Below are 7,427 nucleotides of genomic sequence, written 5' to 3'. Positions count from 1 at the left end.
ACAGAAACAAATTTGTGACCCGGGTCTCTCAGGAAATGACATTCAGAGTTGAAAAATAACTTTTATAAAAGGTTGAGCAGGGGGAGCATGAGAAGAAAAGGCTGTTAAACAGAATAAGGTAACTCCCCTATTAAAACGTCAGAACAAAGCTTTGCAATACCAGTTGCAATGGGGTTGTAAACGTGCCCAAACTCATCTTTACACAGCCCCAAGCACTGCTGCTCAGACTCAAAGGGAACCTGAACTGATAAGTGGATTGAATCTTTTGTTCTTTGTTTTCTGTACTTGTATGCCTGTTCTCTCTTACACCCAAACTGACCCTGAAGTATTCCCATGGGATTTAGTTGAACAGGGGTGTTGCTGCTGAAGATGAATGGATCACACAGACACAGGTTGAGGTGTGGTGAAAAGAAGGAGTGAGTTTATTTTTCCTCCCAGGATTTATAGGTTTCTGACCACGGCCAGGGATTGGATGGTCAGGATAACACTTTCTCACTGCACTGGCCATGAGAGATGCCCATCACAAGACGTGTAACAGAAAGAATGTACACATATCTATGTTTACAGTTACTGTCCTGACAAAGTCCTTAGAAAACCATGTCAGCAAGCTCAGAAGCTGAGTTTTCAGGGCGACACAGGAGCTGGAGCTGAGTCAAGTAATTTATGGATTTAATTCCACTGAAAGCAAATTACTTAGCTTATTTTTCCTACATGCAATATGCTCATTTTGACCTGAGCACCTTTTAAGTGGTCTGGTCTGTGCATTTGGGCTGTGAGGGGACCCACTCATACCTGTTGGGGGGGAAATGGTATCTGTGATTATAACTGTGCTCCAGTCAACCTCAGAGTGGAGATCTTCCTTGCAAACTGAAGGTACAGACGTGTCCCATCAGAGGAGAGGTTGGTACACAGTGTTTCTTTAGACCACACCTCTGCCATGGTACAAGGAGGCCATGACGTGAAGCACATCATTCCTTGGACTTCCTTGTCTCTCCTGGATCAAATCTTTGCCCACCAAATACTAGCCTGCCAGTAAAAGCCCATGCTCATGTTTCACAAAATAAGGTTTATTAGACAAGTCAGTTCCATCAGCTGCCAGGCAGTAAAAATGTCCTAAGACATTTTAGTGTTATCCATGGGCAGTTCTGCCTTGACTGAAATCTGGGTGGGTAATCATAGGAAGCAGCTTTAAAGGATGGGAGTAGAAGTGAGATTTTTGTGGTTTAAAGTGAAAAACATTCTTTTAAAACCAAACTGCATATGGCACCTGAGTAACAAACACCTCTTTGACAATGCCTGTGTCTGTGTGGGACATCCTAAGGAAAGGTAAACAACACCATCCTTGCCCCTTGCTAACCAAGTGAATTCAACAGATGAACTCCAAGTGCCTTCCACTGGTTTCCAACCACTCCCTGTGCCCTCAACTTGTGGTTTTAATATTTTATTACAGACTCTGTCAAAGCAATGGAATGAATGGTGGGTTGATAGCAACCACTGATCTACAGCATAGCCTCAGGAGCCATGTGCCTTTACAAAATGTCTTGGTCTAAGGTTATTATTGCTGTACAGGAGCCGAATGTCTTCTAAGGGGAGAAGGGAACTGGGTGGGGGAGGGTCTGTGTGTAACATGTTAGCTCAGGAGCAACACTGTACAGAGATGAATCTTGGCAGTGCAGCCAAGATGGGCAATAACACCAGAACTCTCCAGACTAAGGTCTTTGATTGACAATGCTGTATACTTAAACCGCTGCTTCTATAGCAGGACACTGTTGAATTTGTATAGATTTTCTCATGCAGCTTTATTTATAATAAAGGGAATCTTGTACAAAATCTAAATGATCAATGAGTCTCTTTTTTTCTAGTTCCCTGCAAAATGTTTCTAAGAGAGCAGAAGGAAGAAGTGGGGATGTTTCCAGTGTGATTCCAGCACAGTGCGCCCAGCAGCACAAATCCCTGGGATTCCTGAATCCCTATAGAAATTGTTCCAGAATAAACTACAACATGAACATAAAGTGGGATAGCTATTCCAGAATAATGCCAGGCATGTCATTCTTCTTGAGAATATGAATCCACAGGAATTCAAGGTAATTATTCTGAACATACCTGCTCAAAAACACCCTTTCATGGCAGGCCCTAAGTAATGCTGACAGATTTTGTCCTTACAGGCTGAACAAGAAATCTCCTGAATTTACATTTCAGCCAGAGGAATCCTCTTTACCTACTTATTTTATGTGTATCCACAGACAAGTTCAGCAACCACCCGCCACCACTTAGCCCCCTGCTGAACTCCTTCGCCTGGTTTAATGGAATGGCATCTCCTTGTTAATATTACAACATGCTCTGGCAGCACACCCAGAGCTAGTTACTAATTCATATAATAAAAGCACCACTGTTTCCTTGGCAAAATGCCTTCCAGCCCCACAGAATGCCCTTCCAGTGCTCATTGGGGCTGAATCAGCATTGTGCAGATCTGAGAAGTAGCTGGGTTAAGAGCTGCAGCCCAAATCTACTAACCCAGAAGTTACAATTTCCCAGGGTCAACCACACACTGCTGGAAAGGGAATTCTGTAGCCCAGGATCATCATCAGTGTTGGTTTGGTGCAACTTTGTTTTAACAAAAAAAAAAAAAACCAAAACAAAAAAAAAAAAACCCATCCTGCTTCAAAGCTATCTGACAAGCTCAGCAACATTTTCTCCACTGAGCTCTTGATTTTCTGGAACACTTTTTTCTTTGCCTCAATTAACTGCTTCAGTGTTGCTGTGGAACAGAAGGGGTAGCATCCCTAGAAAATCCTTTTTCAGAAGGGCAATTGGCAGATTTTTGGACCATGCCATGGCCACTATTGCAGTATTATCTGTCATAGGGTAAGTAGAGAAGAAAGTGAAAGCCACCCACTAGAGATTGCTTTTTAGCTTAAAAATTTATCTAATGACTTTTTACCATTCGTGAGGTAGCTGTAAGCGAAGATACAATCTCCTTTATTTCAAGTTGCCAGAAATACCTGTGCTATAAAAAAAGAAATAAAAGTAGCAAAAGCAGCCTCAGAGGATGTGGTAATTCACAAGCATGCTTACATTAATTTGGTAAGGTACCAGTAGGGATCAAACTGGTAACACTAGTTTCAGAATGGGATACTGCTCAGGATTTGCCCACATATCGAGCATGTTCCATCCACTCTGCTCAACTCTGCATTATGGTTTGTTGCTTGCAGGACTAAAAGTTAACACAGGTCTGTCCCCAAGTGCCACTGGCACAGGATTGGATTTTAACTTATATTTAATTGGATTCTATTTGTTTGGGAAAAGGATGTCTCAAGGTGTTGGGTCATAGGGTTCAACAAAACATACGAGCTGTTGCATCCCTTCCAAGTAAAATTCCAGGCAGTCCTGTCTTTTTCTGAAATAATAAATTCCCTATGGCAACATAAACTAGGTTATTTTTAGCCAGTCTCCTATGCAGTTGGTGTATTTACACATATGGGCCAGGGGGGAAAGAGGGCCTATGCTTTCATCTTCTTCCAAGTAGCTTCTGAATCCATCAAACAACTGTCACTCAATTTGATAGAGCTCAGGAAAACCTCTGATTATCTTTAAGCAAGCAGGCAAATGGATTGGAGACAAAGACTCTCATAATGCTTCAAAAGTACAAAAGAGGTAATTTAAATGTTCCCAGTGCAGTAAAAGGTAGTAGGTACTCACGTCTTATTTAACCTGAAGAAATAAGCTGTGAGAAAATGCAGAGTTGTGTTACTGCTTCTGCTACTCTCAAAATGATCCACCCAACTTTCCAGCAGAGCCTTAAGGGAAGATAGATGCAAACAGTTATTTCCATCATATCTATTGGAGTAAGTCTGGTCTCAAAAAGGAAATCTAAGCAAGCCCCAGCTGTGGATCAATTAATGTTACAGTGTGTTTCAAAAGAGACTTCATTTTCCAGGTTTGTTACATTTAAGAGTGTCATCTGAGACTCCTCAACTGCTGGAAGTAAAATCTCTGGCTACAGAGGCACAGAACAAAGCTTCTCAGTCATTATTCAAAGTCAGCACCTCTGCAAATAAAGGCTCTGAGTTTACAAGTAATTATAAATCTGTCTAGCTAAAACCAGAGCTCACACAGAATGTTAGAGGAGGGAGAAAATAAAAGGTATTAGTTTTATTGATCTGCTCTGAGGGGGAAACACAGAAAGTGCTGAGATGAAACATTTAAATATGGCCTGTTCAGATATTTGAGTGCCTGTAAAATGCCTGACAGTGGCACTATCTTAAAAATTGTGCCCAAAAATAAAAATAAAACCATTTAAGTTCTTAAAGGTGTCTTAGGCACTCAGCAGCAAAAGGAGTCTATTTTAGATGTGAAGCTATCTTCACATCTACTGGTGGGCCTACAGCCATTAACAGCTTCAACTCAAAGATTTAATCACGTAAGGAGACAAGATTAAGTTTCTGTCTGTACTGTCCTACTTTGCAGAAGAGCCATGACACAACACCACTGGAAGTCCAAGTAACATTTCTGCAGGCAATGTAACATTCAGCATCCCACACAGTGCAATACAGGCCCAGGGGGCAGAGCTGGGCAGCTCTGGGATCAGTAACCACAGCGCACAGCCTGACTCATCAGTCACTTCACCTCCCCAGGTGCATCAAGAATTCCATTCCCTGGCTCCCAACCTTCAGTCTTGTTCTCTAGCCCTCTGCTGGGACAGCACAGAGGGATTGCCCAAATCCTCAGGGAGATGGTGCTTAGCTTGAGAACATGTTCCAGATCTCATCCCTGCCTGCTGACACCAGGCAGGGCAGGACAGGGCAGCCCTGGATGGTTTTTGTCCCAGTAAGGACAGATGATCCAAAGCAGCCCTTCCTGGCCTCCATCACACAGGCATTCCCACAGAACAGAGGTGTTCTGCACTCTCAGCAGGATATTCCTGCCAGTTCAGTTCACCTCCAGGGCTATCACATCACGTCAGTTTTACAAACCTCCTGCGTGTAGAACTAGAGAAAAGCAAGGCTTGTCCACATGCAGCTGTCTACCATAGTCCCACACTGACTCCCCTGCCAGAGCCACACCTGGCAAAGCTTTGGAAGTGAAAGATTTGATCCAGGGCAGAGATAGACCAGCACAGAACAGTGAAGACACATAAAGCATATGGAGAGGATTTGAGGCACCTAATTTGTGGGCTTGAATACACAGGTTATATCAGAGCCGTCTTCCCACAAGGACACACAGCTGATTAATCACCATGCCTTAATTACTACAAGTAAGAGGAGACAAACTCTGCTTCCAAGCCTAAACAGGCACAGAAATGAGCTCTGTGATGAATGTATAGGGGAAAAAAACATCCACACCCCAACCTGTGGATTGGCCCAAAGCACATTCTTGTTGAGACCTCCCATCTGAGGATGGTTTGAGTGACAGGATGAAAGGCACAAAAGCATCCTTTGGGGTAGCAGGAATGCTGCAGAGAGCTGCAGGAACAACAGTGTAAATTCATAATGTCTCAATTTGTTCTCATTGACTCTTCAGGCAGTCTGAAGTTGACAGCTTTTTTCCTCCTTTTTTTTCAGCCCTCCTATGCTTTTGCTGTACAGTCACATAGGTGACTCATGCAAACGGCTTGCAGCTTACAGGAAACACTGTCTGTTCCCTACCCAGCTTGTGGTGGTTCAGTGCCCCTATTCCTGGCTCCCTTTCCCCTGGAGAAATGGCTTTTTCCATCAGCTTTGCCAAGGGTGGTGGTTCTAAGACACAAACCTGCAGCACGTGCTGCAGTTCTCACAAGCTGCTCCCTGCTCACCAGAAGATGCTGTGAGAGGCACAGTGCAGGCTCCATACACCACCCCCTTCATCCCAGCTGCATTCTCACTCCCTCCTGGACTCAGGTACAGCTTTATTGCAGACTGCTAAACAGCTGTCACATTCTACCCCAGTCACAGTTGCATCTCACTGACAACTTTTGAAACTCCTGTTTTAGTAAATCAAAGTGTTGTATAAGGGGAAAAAATACTAATGACATCACATAGCATTATTACTTTACTCAGACAAATCAGCAACAGCCATCCCTGTTGGCTTTGGACCAGCAGTAGAAAAGACTGTTTCCATCTTACAGAAAATGGGTGTGATTTAGTAAAATTGCACCTGACCTCATGACTTTAGAGACTGCATTTTCATGAGCCATTCTGAAGTGAAATCCATGTCTGAGGAATGACAGTAAAATAATCAGGCTACTAGTAAAGACAGGAGAGAGGATAAGAAACAGCCAGTTCTCAAACCCTGCTGATGCAGGGGAACATTACAGATACCACAACAGTGGAAGACTGGGGAGAGCAGTCCCAGGACATGTAACACTGTGCCAACATCACGTGCCCAACGCATGCACTCACAGCCAGGCCTGTCTGGTGAGCAGGACAGACAGCTGCTAAATGAAGCATGGCAAGAAACAGAGATGAAGTGAAACACAGCAAGAAGTTGAGATGTCCTTTTCTCTTGATTAGAAAAAGCAACAAATCCACAGGCATCTGTGTGGAGTTGACAGAGGTGTTCCAGGTGCCTGCCGTACACAATTTTTTAACCTTTTCAAACCAGTATCTCCAGTTGCTACCACTTTCAGTGCAAGAACCACTGGTCCTTTTAATACCTCCCTAGACAGAAACTTCTCAACAACTTCCCCAAGCAAGGGCCTTTTGTTATAGCTGCAGTCCCATTCACCCAGGTTCCCACTCAACTTACCCACAACTCATCAAAACTTCCCAGATCTGAGAACCTGGGATCCCCATTCCTTTGTTCTGTTTTGTCTCCCTTCTGCCTTTCTCTTAGATTCAATGTAAGGGATCCTAAAATTATCATGAACAAACGCTGGACCACATCTTGTTTGGGGGTACCAAACACCTCAAGGATGACATTAAAGATATAGGGACATGCTAAAAATGCAGGACAGAACAGAGCCCAATGCCCTGTAAACCTGAAGTCTCTATTATCCATCATGCTACTAAGCTCACTATTTTTGTAAGACAGACTGTCCTTGTTTGCCTGACACTGAATTTATCATCTTTAACCTGTGCTAGTAGCAGTTATATTTAGTGGCACAATAACAGAAAACAACCAAAAAAGCACCCTCTTTTTTTTGAAAGCAAGAGCACTAACAATTTTCAAGGGCAAAACATGGAGCAGAAGGTGAGTAAAGACTGTACTTACTGTATTATCTGATCCACAGAAGGCTTTAAGGAGAACTCTGACCAAAGGGGAGAGCTCTTCATCTGCTTGATCCTTTCCTTACTGACTTCCATCTTTCTCTTCTGCTGACCAAAACTGAAAATGAAAATGTCTCTTTTACACCCATCCACTCTGAAAGGAGAGAGCCAGTCCATTCCACATAACTTGTCTTTTCCTTTCCAGACTGGGCCAGTATTGCATATTCATTACCACATTAGAAA

The sequence above is a fragment of the Parus major genome, chromosome 6, assembly GCF_001522545.3.
Source record: "Parus major isolate Abel chromosome 6, Parus_major1.1, whole genome shotgun sequence".
Taxonomy (NCBI): Eukaryota; Metazoa; Chordata; class Aves; order Passeriformes; family Paridae; genus Parus; species Parus major.
The sequence above is the reverse complement of the archived record's forward strand: the minus strand, read 5'-3'. Positions refer to the sequence as shown.